We start from the raw sequence: 12,074 nt of genomic DNA on the forward strand, positions 1-12,074 counted from the left end.
AGGGCCCCTCTGAAAAGGTGACATTAGGGCTGGGGCCTGAGTGGGAGTGAGTGATGGGCTGAGACAGCAATTGGACTTGTTTACTGCCCTCCTGGAAACCCCTCATTCAGCGGGAAGACAGACGTGTCCCTGTCAGTTACGAGGCAGATTAACCAGGGTGCAAGGAAAGCAATCAGAGACACTGAAGGCAAGGAGAGGCTTTTTTTTTTTTTTTTTTTTTTTTTTTTGAGACAGAGTCTCGCTCTGTCTGTCGCCCAGGCTGGAGTGCAGTGGTGCAATCTCGGCTCACTGCAAGCTCCGCCTCCCGGGTTCACGCCATTCTCCTGCCTCAGCCTCCTGATTAGCTGGAACTACAGGTGCCCACCACCATGCCGGCTAATTTTTTGTATTTTTTAGTAGAGACGGGGTTTCACTGTGTTAGCCAGGATGGTCTTGATCTCCTAACCTCGTGATCCACCTGCCTCGGTTTCCCAGAGTGCTGGGATTACAGGCGTGAGCCACCACGCTTGGCCTTTTTTTTTTTTTTTTTTTTTTAATGTATTTTTAATAGAAATGGGGTTTCAGCATGTTAACCAGGATGGTCTTGATCTCTTGACATGGTGATCTGCCTGCCTCGGCCTGGCCTTTTTTTTTTTTTTTCCCCCGCAAGACAGAGTCTCGCTCTGTTGCTCAGGCTGGAGTGCAGTGGCGCAATCTCAGTTCACTGCAACCTGTGCCTCCCAGGTTCAAGCGATTCTCCTGTGTCAGCTTCATGAGCAGCTGGGATTACAGGTGTCCGCTACCACGCCTGGCTAATTTTTGTATTCTTTTTTTTTTTTTTTTTTTTTTTTTTTTCTTTTTTGAGACAGACTCTTGCTCTGTCGCCTAGGCTGGAGTGCAGTGGCATGATCTCAGCTCACTGCAAGCTCTGCCTCCCAGGTTCATGCCATTCTCCTGCCTCAGCCTCCCGAGTAGCTGGGACTACAGGGGCCCGCCACCATGCCTGGCTAGTTTTTTTCTATTTTTAGCAGAGACTGCGTTTCACCGTGTTAGCCAGGATGGTCTCGATCTCCTGACCTTGTGATCCGCCCGTCTCGGCCTCCCAAAGTGCTGGGATTACAGGTGTGAGCCACCGCGACTGGCTAATTTTTGTATTCTTTTGTAGAGATGGGGTTTTGCCATGCTGGCCAGACTGGTCTTGAACTCTTGGTCTCAAGTCATCTGCCCGCCTCATCCTCCCAAAGTGCTGGGATCTGCATTTGGCCTTTCTTTTTTGTTTTTATTTTTATTTTGAGACAGAATCTCACTCTGTCACCCAGGTTGGAGTGTGCAGTTGTACTATCTTGGCTCATCGCAACCTTTGCCTTCCAGGTTCAAGTGATTCTACTCCCTCAGCCTTCCAAGTAACTGGATTACAGGCACGTGCCACCACACCCACCTAATTCTTGTATTATTACTAAAGATGAGGTTTCGCCATGTTGGCCACGCTGGTCTTAAACTCCTGACCTCAGGTGATCTACCCGCTTTGGCCTCCCAAAGCACTGGGATTACAGGCATGAGCCACTGCGCATGACCAAGGAGAGGCTCTTGACCCAGGCTGGGAGTCTTCGAGACTTCCTGGAGGCAGCCACAGGTAAGCTGCCCCCTTGAAGGTTTAACCATGCCAGGCATCAGATAACGGAATGCTGAACAGTGACTTAGAGGGAGCGGCCCAGGCAAAGACCTGGCATCTGGGAATGGCATCGGAGCGACATTCCTAAAACTGAAGCAGACTCTGGGAATCCGCCCGTGGAGACCCTAGGCTGAGAACCGCAGAGTCAAGGTGGCTGTGGGAGGGCAAACAGCGAGGCCAGGACAGGGCGGTGGGCTTGACCAGGTCACAAAGGCCTCAAATGCCAGGTCAGGAGCCACAGGGAGCCTCCCAGGAGATCTTGAGATGGAGAAGGGATAGGCTTGTACTCAGAGCCACTGCTGAGAGAGGGATGGACTCCATCTGTGTGTATCCCAGTGGAGGGGCGGTCTTGGACCGTCATCTGAAGAGGAAGCTCTTTGCCTCCAGTTACACAAACACCTCTGGCCCTTAAAATGACCGTAGGTAGCCTCTGCCTCACCACTGGAGGCCTTTCTCTGTGCTAACGCATCCAACCCAGAGGGCTGACGGAAGACGTGTGCTCTGTGGGGGCTCTCTGTGGCTTCTTTCTTCACTAGATGGACGGGTATCAAGATGGTGACTTGAGGCCAGGCGTGATGGCTCATGCCTGTAATCCCAGAACTTTGGGAGACTGAGGCAGGAGGATCACTCAAGGCCAGGAGTTCGAGACCAGCCTGGCCAACATGGTAAAACCTCATCTCTACTAAAAATACAAAAATTAGCTGGGCGTGGTGGCAGGTGCCTGTGGTCCCAGCGACTTGGGAGGCTGAGGCAGGAGAATCACTTGAATCCAGGAGGTGGAGGTTGCAGTGAGCCTAGATCGTGCCATTACACTCTAGCCTGGGTGACAGAGCAAGACTTCATCTCCCGCAAAAAAAGGTGGCGAATTGATTTCACAGAGGACTCCAGCTGCCTGAGCCACCCTTGCAGGATAGGAGCAGGCTCTGAGGTCCACAGATTGCTAATGTCTCAACCCACTGCCCCCAGCTCCTCTGAGACCCGGGCAGGACTGCAGGCCCATGTAGGTTCAGATGGATGCCTGGAGGCCAGACACAGTGGCTTGCACCTGTCATCCCAACACTTTGAGAGGCTGAGGCTCAAGGAAGGCTTGAGTCCAGGAGTTCGAGACCAAGCTGGGCAACATAGTGAGACCCTATCTCTATAAAAAAAAATTTTTTTTTTTAATTAGCTGGGTGACGGCTGGGCACAGTGGCTTATGCCTGCAATCCCAGCACTTTGGGAGGCCAAGGTGGGTGGATCACCTGAGGTCAGGAGTTTGAGACCAGCCTGACCAACATGGCGAAATCCCATCTGTACTAAAAATACAAAAAAATTAGCCAGATATGGTGGCACATGCCTGTAACTGCAGCTACTCAGGAGGCTAAGGCAGAAAAATCGCTTGAACCCGGGAGGCGGAGGTTGCAATGAACCGAGATCTGCCATTGCGCTCCAGCCTGGGCAACAAGAGCAAAATTCCGTCTCAAAAAAAAAAATTAGCTGGGTGTAGTGGCCTGGGTGCCTGTATTCTCAGCTACTTGGGAGGCTGAGGCAGGGGGATCATTTGAACCCAAGGGTTCGAGGCTGCAGTGAGTGATGATCCCGCCACTGCACTCCAGCCTGGGCAGCAGAGTGGAATCCTGTCTCTGGGGGGGGGGAAAAAAAAACGTTTGTTCAGTGGATGCCTGGGGACCCTGGAGCTCCACAGCTCCTGCCCTCACTCTGTTGTTTTACCCCCTCTCAGATGGTACTGTCTTAGAATTCCACGCCTGGAATTTGCCCACCTGGATCTCCTCACCCGCTCCCACCCCTAGGCTGTGTGTCCCCGTATTCCTGCCCAAGCAGGCAGTTTCCAGATCTACCCCAGATGCTCATCCCAACCTGCCACCCCCACCCCTTGAAGACACCCTCCCCAGACCTCAGCACCCCTCCCCCAGGCTCCTCTCTCTGCCACCTCCTCCACCATCAGCCTCCGTATCTCTCTCTCTCTCCTTTTTTGGAGACAGAGTCGTGCTCCGTTACCCAGGCTGGAATGCAGTGGTGTGATCTCGGCTCACTACAACCTCCGCCTCCCGGGTTCAAGTGATTCTCTTGCCTCAGCCTCCTGAGCAGCTGGGATTACAGGCATGCACCACCATGCCCCGCTAATTTTTGTATTTTTAGTAGATCTGGGGTTTCACCATGTTGGCCAGGCTGATCTGGAACTCCTGGCCTCAGGTGATCTGCCTGCCTCAGCCTCCCAAAGTGCTGGGATTATAGGCATGAGCCACCACATCCGGCTGAGCCTCTCTACCTATTCTGACCCAGGTTCCCCACTCTGGCCACTGTCACCTGCAAGAGGCCAACCAGCCTCTGAGTGACCTCCAGGGACGGGACAGCCTCCAAGGGCAACCCACATTGCCAGGAGAGCTCCTAGAATCGCTCCCTCCTGAAATCTCTGCCACCTTCCCATGGCATCAAGGCTGAGGGCTTCCGTTACTGCTGCTGCTGTTTTTGTTTTTGTTTTTTTTGAGACAGAGTCTCACTCTGTCGCCTGGGCTGGAGAGCAGTGGTGCAACCTCAGCTCACTGCAAGCTCCGCCTCCCAGGTTCACGCCATTCTCCTGCCTCAGCCTCCCGAGTAGCTGGGACTACAGGCGCCCGCCACCACTCCCGGCTAATTTTTGTGTATTTTTTTTTTTTTAGTAGAGATGGAGTTTCACCCTGTTAGGATGGTCTCGATCTCCTGACCTCGTGATCCGCCCGCCTCAGCCTCCCAAAGTGCTGGGATTACAGGCATGAACCACCGCACTTGGCCTGTGTTTGTTTGTTTTTTTTTAAACAGACAGGGTCTCGCCGTGTTGCTCAGGTTGGTCTTGAACTGCTAGGCTCAAGCAATCCTCCCGTCCCAGCCTCCCAAAGTATTGCAATTACAGGTGTGAGCCACTGCACCTGGTTCTGCTGCTGTGTCCTTCAAGGCATGGTAACAGATACTTGCTAACATCCCCTAGAATCTGGAGTGCCCAAGGCCGGGGCTGGCAGCCTTGCCAGCATCAGGAACTGGCCAACACTGCACTTTGCTTTGTTTTGTTGTATTTGTTTTCATGGCTAGCCTCTGTACATGATGCCAATGCTGGCTTGCTCTTTCGGGGGAGACGGAGGGAGAGAAAGCGTCTTCTGAAAATAAATGTATTTCGGTAAACAAACAATGTGAGCCTTTTCACATTTTTTTTCTTATTTATTTTTTTGAGACGGAATCTTGCTCTGTCACCCACGCTGGAGTGCAGCGGCACGATCTTGGCTCACTGCAGCCTCCACTTCCCAGGTTCAAGCGATTCTCCTGCCTTGGCCTCCCGAGTAGCTGGGATTACCATGCCTAACTAATTTTTTTGTATTAGTAGAGACAGGGCTTCACCACGTTGAGGTCAAACTCATGACCTCAAGTGATCCGCCCTCCTCAACCTACCAAAGTGCTGGGATTACAGGTATAAGCCACCACACCCAGCCTAACATTTTATTTTATATTTACATTTTTTCTTTTTCTTTTTTTTTTTTTTTTTTTTTTTGAGATGGAGTCTCGCTCTGTCCCCCAGGCTGGAGTGCAGTGGTGTAATCTCAGCTCACTGCAACCTCGGCCTCCCGGGTTCAAGCGATTCTCCTGCCTCATCCTCCTGAGTAGCTGGGATTACAGGCACCTGCCATCATGCCCAGCTAGTTTTTGTATTTTTTTGTAGAGGTGGGGTTTCACCATGTTGGCCAGGCTGGTCTTGAACTCCTGACCTCAGGTAATCAGCCTGCCTCGGCTTCCCAAAGTGCTGGGATTACAGGCATGAGCCACTGTGCCTGGCCTAAAATTTTATTTTTATACATAGGGTCTTGTTCTGTCACTCAGGCTGGAGTGCAGCGGTGCAATCGTAGCTCACTGCAGCCTTGACCTCCTGGGCTGAAAGAGGTCCTCCTGAGGAGCTGGGACTGCAGGCGTGTAGTACCATGCCCAGCTAATTTTTAACTTGTTTGTTTGTTTTTTAGGGACGGGGTCTCACTATCTTGCCCAGGCTGGTCTGGAACTGCTGGGCTCAAGTGATCCTCTTGCCTCACCCTCCAAGAAGTACTGGGATTACAGGTGTGACTCACTGTGCCTAGCCAGCATGAACTTTTTTTTTTTTTTTTTTTTGGAGATGGAGTTTCGCTCTCATTGCCCATGCTGGAGTGCATTGGTGCGATCTCGGCTCACCGCAACTTCTGCCTCCCAGTTTCAACGATTCTCCTGCTTCAGCCTCCTGAGTAGCTGGGATTACAGGCATGCACCACCACACCCAGCTAATTTTGTATTTTTAGTAGAGACGGGGTTTCGCCATGTTGGCCAGGCAGGTCTCAAACTCCTGACCTTAGGTGATCCACCTGCCTCAGCCTCCCAAAGTGCTGAGATTACACGCGTGAGCCACTGTGGCTGGCCAGCATGAGTCTTTGGAAGGAGAGCAGTGAGTGCCTCATAGCACAGGTGGAAGAGGGATGGGGGAAAAGTGGCCAAGAGGGTGGTGGAAAAACCTGAAACTGGAGCTCGGTTGTTCTCTGGGATCCTGGGTGCCCCGGTCTCAGTTGAGCCTTTTATTCATTTGTGCAGTCAGTAGACAGTTCCCTGCCACCCGTCGTGTGTCAGGTGCTGGGAAAATGGAGAGGTCCTCATCACCAGGATGTGGGGAAAGATAGTTGTCCCTGGCTGGGTGCAGTGGCTCACATCTATAGTCCTAGCACTTTGGGAGGCCGGGAGTGGGAGGATCACTTGAGGCCAGGTGTTTGAGACCAGCCTGGGAAACATAGGGAAACCCTGTCTGTACCAAAAAAAAAAAAAAAATTAGCTGGGCATGGCGGCATGTACCTGGAATCCTAGCACTTTGGGAGGCTGAGGCAGCAGGATCACTTGAACCCAGGAGTTTGAGACCAGCCTGGGAAACATAGTGAGACCTCGTCTCTATAATTTTTTTTTTTTAATTATTATTTTAAATTGGCCGGGCCAGGCACAGTGGCTCATGCCTGTAATCCTGGCACTTTGGGAGGCTGAGGTGGGTGGATCTCTTGAGCTCAGGAGTTCGAGACCAACCTGACCAACATGGTGAAACCCTGTCTCTACTAAAAATATACACAATTAGCCGGGCATGGTGGCACACGCCTGTAATCCAATCTACTCGGGAGGCTGAGGCAGGAGAATCACTTGAACCTGGGAGGCGGAGGTTGCAGTGAACCAAGATCTCACCATTGTGCTCCAGCCTGGGCAACAGGCTGTCTTAAAAAAAAAAAAAAAAAAAAAAAAAAAAATTAGCTGGGCGTGGTAATCCCAGCTACTCAGAAAGTTGAGGTGGGAGGATCACTTGAGCCTGGGAAGTCAAAACTGCAGTGAACTTTGATCATGCCACTGCACTTCAGCCTGGGCAACAAAGCAAGACCCTGTCTCAAAAACAAAAACACAAAAAACAGTTGTCCATGGCTGGGCACAGTGGCTTATTCCTGTAATCCCAGCATTTTGGAAGGTTGAGGCAGGTGGATCATTTGAAATCAGGAATTCGAGATCAGCCTGACCAAGATGGTGAAGCCCTGTCTCTACTAAAAATACAAAAAAAATTAGGCATCATGGTGCATGCCTGTAGTCCCAGATACTTGGGAGGCTGAGGCAGGAGAATCGCTTGAACCTGGGAGGTGGAGGGTGCAGTGAGCTAACATCACACCACTGCACCTCCAGCCTAGGCGACAGAGCAAGACTCTGTCTTTAAAAAAAACAAAACAAACAAAAAAAAAGGCCAGGCATGATGGCTCACTCCTGTAATCCCAGCACTTTGGGAGGCCGAGGCGGGCAGATCACAAGGTCAAGGGTTCGAGACCAGCCTAATTAGCCGGGCGTGGTGGCACGCGCCTGTAATCCCAGTTACTCAGGAGAATCGCTTGACCTGGGAGGTGGAGATTGCAGTGAGCAGAGATTGTGTCACTGCACTCCAGCCTGGGCGACACAGCGAGACTCCACACTGTTGCCCCTGAGAAAGATGAGGTAGGAGAACCCAGGAGGGGAGTGTCCCCTGATCCAGCTCAGGGGCGATTGGTAGGCCCTCCTAGAGGAACTGTCTGTTGAACAGGGTCGTGAAGAGCTGGGAAGAATTTGACAGGCTGAAGGGGGGGCATTACTGGTAGGGAAATGGCATTTGCCAAGGTCCATTTGCTGGGGAGCACAGTGCCAGGCCAGTGGGAGCGCTTACAGGATTTGAAACGGCAGGTCTGATTTGCAGGCAAGAAGAAAGACCTCTGGGTGCTGAGTGGGGAGGCGGCTACCATGATTCAATCAAGAAATGGGGGCCGTGGAAATTGGTCAGAGGAGGGACCATCATGGGAAAGACGGATGCAATCCCAGGGCTTAGTGAGGAGTTGAGTGCCAAGAGGGTGTGAGATGGAGTCAGAGATGACTCTCAGAATTTTGTCCCTGAAGACTGGGTGGAGGGTGACATCTTGGCCAAGAAGCCAGGGGAGGAGGAAAGCAGGCTCTGTGGGAGATGACTTCAGTCCTGACGTGTCTGGGCAGCACGCAGATGGGAGGTGTTGGGGGAAGCGGGTTTGACTTTGGCGGGATGGCGACCTGGGAGCAGCAGAAATCTGGAAACTGACAGCATGGACGTGCTGACCGCAGCTTCCAGGCAGGTGAATTTCCCGGGGGGAGTGGATGGTGTGAGGGGATCCAGGACTGGCATAGTTCAGGGAGAAAAACCGGCACAAATTAGAGAAAATGGCCGAGAGAAGGGGAAGCAGGAGGTCATGATTCTGCAAAGGAGGGACGGACAAGGGGAGGAGATGCTACAAGGGTCCCAGTTTCATGCTTAGAGGAATTGACCACTTGGGATTGGCCATGGGAGGCTGTGACTGATGGCCAAAAGCCAAAGACTGGAGTAGTTGGGTGGGGACAGAGAGGTGGCAGTGGACAATGAATAGAAGCATGAAGGCAAGTCCTGTTTTCCAGTAATCTTTTTTTTTTTTTTTTTTTTTTTTTTGAGACAAGTCTCACTCTTGTCCCCAGTCTGGAGTGCAATGGAGCGATCTCGGCTGACTGCAACCTCCGCCTCCTGGGTTCAAGCGATTCTCCTGCCTCGGCTTCTCAAGTAGCTGGGATTACAGGCACCCGCCACCATGCCCAGCTAATTCTTGTATTTTTAGTAAAGACAGGGTTTCACCATGTTGACCAGGCTGGTCTCGAACTCCTAACCTCAGGTGATCCGCCCACCTCGGCCTCCCAAAGTGCTGGGATTACAGGCATGAGTCACCGCACCCAGCCGTGTTTAAATAATTCTGAGGCTACAGCTGATGAGCTGAGTGTCTCTGGGCCCATGTCCGTCTGGAATGCCCGGTGCCACAGAACTGGGGTCAAAGTATTACCTGGCCATTTGTCAGCTATGTGACCCTGTGTAGGTGATCCGGCATCTCTCCAAGACTCAGTTTGTTTATCTGTGAAATGAGAATGGTGACCGGGCACGGTGACTCACGCCCATAATCCCAGCACTTTGGGAGGCCGAGGTGGGTGGATCACTTAAGTTCAGGAGTTCCAGACCAGCCTGGCCAACATGGTGAAACCCCGTCTCTATGAAAAAATGCAAAAATTAGCCAGGTGTGGTGGCACATGCTTATAATCCCAGCAACTTGGGAGGCCAAGGCGGGAGAATCGCTTGAACCCGGGAGGTGGAGGTTGCAGTGCGCCGAAATCACACCACTGCACTCCACTCCAGCCTGGGTGACAGAGCAAGACTGTCTTAAAAAAAAAAAAAAAAAAAAAGGTAACAGTATCTTCCTCAGGGTGTGGCTGATATTTCCAATGCAGGGAGGTAAGGGCTTGTTCCTGGGTAAGCATCTGATGGATAATGCCTGGGATGGTACCAGCGCTATTGGCCGCTGGTGCCTTAGGATAATCCAGGTGTGGGTGTGGGCAAAAGCCTGCTCTCCCACAGAACAGTCTGGCTTTGCACCTGCTTGGCCCTATGTGAATCTGCCTCCATGTATGCTGTCACCAGGGAGCAGCACAGGGGCCCAGGGGCAACAGCTGGTGGGAGAAGGAGGGGCAGATGTTAAAGCAGGTTGAGGGAAGGAAGGATGCCATCAACCCAGATTTCACAATTATCTCCACCCTGGAAGATGGGCAGGGACATCACCAAAGGGGCTGATCTTGATGGAGAATTGGTTTCTTGGCCCGGTGTGGTGGCTCATGCCTGTAATCCCAGCACTTTGGAAGGCCGAGGTGGGCAGATTGTTTGAGCTACAGAGTTCAAAACCAGACCGGGTGCAGTGGCTCGAGCCTGTAATCCTAGCACTTTGGGAGGCCGAGGCAGGCGGATTGCCTGAGATCAAGAGTTTGAGACCAGCCTGGCCAACATGGTGAAACCCCGTCTCTACTAAAAATACAAAATTAACTGGGCGTGGTGGCAGGCGCCTGTAATCCCAGCGACTCAGGAGGCTGAGGCAGGAGAATCACTTAAACCCTCGAGGCTGAGGTTGCAGTGAGCCAAGATTGCGCCATTGCACTCCAACCTGGGCAACAAGAGCGAAACTCTGTCTCAAAACAAAAAAAAAAGAGAGAGAATTGGTTTCTTAAGTAGTGAGGTGGGGGTAAGCGGCTCATTCCCTACTAAAAAATGCCCCTCTGAGCCCGTCTCCTGTATCAACCATACCTTCAATGGAAACGTTTTCATTTCCTTGTACTATAATTTTCTATTTAAAAAGTCACTCTTAATATATACATACACTGGAATATGATTCGGCCTTTTTTTCTTTTTTCTTGAGACAGAGTCTCACTCTGTCATTCAGGCTGGAGTGCAGTGGCACGATCTCAGCTCACTGCAACCTCCGCCTTGATCTTGGCTCAAGCAATTCTCATGCCTCAGCCTTCCAAGCATCTGGGACTTACAGGCGTGAGCCACCCCACCCAGCTAAGTTTTGCATTTTTAGTGGAGACTGGGTTTCACCATGTTGCCCAGGCTGGTCTCGAACTCCTGACTTCAAATGATCCACCAGCCTCAGCCTCCCAAAGTGCTGGGATTACAGGCGCAAGCCACTGCACCCAGCCTGATTCAGCCTTAAAAGGGAAGAGTGAAACATATCATATGGATGACCCTTGAGGACATTATGGTAAGTGAAATAAGCCAGTCACAAAAGGGCAAATACTGTGTGATTCCACTTATATGAGGCCCCTAGCGTCACCAGATTCATAGAGAGAGAGAAAGTAGAATGGTGGATGCCAGAGGAGAGAGAACAGCGAATTATTGATTATTGGGCATGGAGTTTCAGGGTTTTTTGTTGTTGTTGTTTTGAGATGGAGTCTCACTGTTACTGGGCTGGAGTGTAGTGTCATGATCTCAGCTTACTGTAATCTCTGCCTCCCGGGTTCAAGCGATTCTCCTGCCTCAGCCTCCAGAGTAGCTGGGATTACAGGTGCGTGCCACCACGCCCAGCCAATTTTTGTATTTTTAGTAGAGACGGGGTTTCACCATGTTGGCCAGGATGGTCTTGATCTCTTGACCTCATGATCCATCCACCTTGGCCTCCCAAAGTGCTGGGATTACAGGTGTGAGCCGCCGTGCCCGGCCAGTTTCAGTTTTGCAACCTGAAAGAATTCTGGAGATGGATGGTGGTTATGGTTACACAACCATGTGAAATATTTAATGCCACTGAACTGTATAATTAAGCACAATTAATGGTAAACGTTATGAGTATTTTACCACAATTTTTAAAAAATTTTAATAAGTCAGCCAGTCACGGTGGATCACACCAGTAATCCCAGCACTTTGGGAGGCCTAGGCGGGTGGATCACCTGAGGCCAGTAGTTCGAGACCAGCCTGGCCAGCATGGCGAAACCCCATCTCTGCTAAAAATACAAAAAATTAGCTGGGCATGGTGGTGGGTGCCTGTAATCCCAGCTACTCAGCAGACTGAGGCAGGAGAATTGCTTGAACTCAGGAGGCGGAGGTTGTAATGAGCTGAGATCCCACCATTGCACTCTAGCCTGGGCAATAAGAGCAAAACTCCATCTGAAAAAAAATATATTTTTAAGAAGTCACCCTTAAACCCACTCCTTATAGGCCAGGCGTGCTGGCTCACGCCTGTAATCCTAGCACTTCTGGAGGCCAAGGCAGGTGGATCACGCAGTCAGGAGATCAAGACCATCCTGGATAATGCAGTGAAATCACGTCTCTACTAAAAATACAAAAAATTAGCCAGACATGGTGGCCGACTCCTGTAGTCCTAGCTACTCACGAGGCTGAGACGAGAAAGCGTGAACCTAGGAGGCGAAGCTTGCCATGAGCCAAGATTGCCTCACTGCACTCCAGCCTGGGCGACAGAGCGAGACTGTGGTGGCTCATGCCTGTAACCCCAGTACTTTGGGAGGCTGAGGCAGGCAAATCGCCTGAGTCTAAGAGTTTGAGACCAGCCTGGCAACATGGTGAAAC

General features: G+C 51.4%; 1 protein-coding gene across 8 annotated transcripts in view; it reads left to right on the forward strand.

The window, feature by feature from the left end:
- LOC105483244 (ceramide synthase 4) overlaps positions 1–12,074 on the forward strand; it is a 63,617-nt gene that overhangs the window by 18,120 nt on the left and 33,423 nt on the right. The window contains exon 1 of one of the 8 annotated variants that reach the window (XM_011744224.3): positions 1,050–1,612. The exons of the other annotated variants lie outside the window; for them this stretch is intronic. The gene's annotated coding sequence lies outside the window, so the exon portion shown is untranslated. Of the gene's footprint in view, positions 1–1,049; positions 1,613–12,074 lie in introns of those variants that run through there. 8 annotated transcript variants of the gene reach the window in all.

This window comes from Macaca nemestrina, chromosome 20 (assembly GCF_043159975.1).
Source record: "Macaca nemestrina isolate mMacNem1 chromosome 20, mMacNem.hap1, whole genome shotgun sequence".
Taxonomy (NCBI): Eukaryota; Metazoa; Chordata; class Mammalia; order Primates; family Cercopithecidae; genus Macaca; species Macaca nemestrina.